Here is a 1,049-nt window from a genome sequence, read left to right as displayed (position 1 = left end):
TCCTGATTCCAATGCAACTTTTTGTTTTGAGATGGGATTGCATCTTCAACCCCAACTCCGGCCTTGAAATTTCGGAATTCGCCTAAAATCGTGAAATTGTCTACCTAGCGCCTGAAATACGCATCTCATGGCAAATATAAAACAAAAGTTATTTGTCACGTCATTTGCTACCGAAATATATATTATTATGGTATATGTGATCATGGCCGTAGGACGAACCGTTCCCGAGATACGAGCGAAAATGCGGCGCGCCACAGCGCAAGGTGAAAATTGTTGCAGCTCTCAGCTAACCTGTRTTGGTCACCCAGAACCCACCGCGTGGAGGTGGCTGCTCTTCGGGTTCCTCCCATGCCCAACCCAACCAACCAACCAGATGTCAGGCTTGTTTTATTCTGAATCTGTGTCAAATTTATTGATAAAAAAAAAAATAGATTTTGTAATAAACTTTGGCACTTGTTGCCTAGATTTCAGTGTAGAGCGTATAAAACGATCACGAGATTGGGGCCAATAACTTTAGAAGATGCAGCACCGACAACTTCTAGAAGTTCCACATCAACTGAATTCTCTTGTAAATGTTGCCATATAGCTTGCGCCTCATCTTCAGCTGACCCGGAAGGAGAGGTGACGTGGCCAAAGTAATGACAACATCTTCTTTGATAGTGTCGCGGTAGTACTTTTCACCTTCGCTGACTTGTCTTTGCGGCCGTCATACAGAGTCAATACTTTCGGTGTTTTGGAGCTTAACTCCATCACTTTTTTTTGCCGGACTAATCTTGCATTTGTCAGTGACAAAGCTAGCCTGATCCTCTGTTATCAAACCTGCTCTTTTGGCATCCAGAAAAGCAGATGCAACAATAAAGTTGCTGCTCTATCACTTACCCCAAATCTTTGGGCAGCTAAAGCAGTGTTCTAATACTAAGGTGTTTTGATTGGTTTTAGAGGATGGGAGAGAACATTCATCATCAGCATCGTTTTTGGAAGAATCCATGTGCGACGCACCTACATTGTTGTCGTCTGCATAAGAGTCTGGCTGATACTTTTCTGGTAAG

Source organism: Bactrocera latifrons, unplaced genomic scaffold (assembly GCF_001853355.1).
Source record: "Bactrocera latifrons isolate USDA-ARS-PBARC rearing strain unplaced genomic scaffold, ASM185335v1 scaffold_586, whole genome shotgun sequence".
Lineage (NCBI taxonomy): Eukaryota > Metazoa > Arthropoda > Insecta > Diptera > Tephritidae > Bactrocera > Bactrocera latifrons.
Note: the sequence above shows the minus strand (reverse complement) of the source record.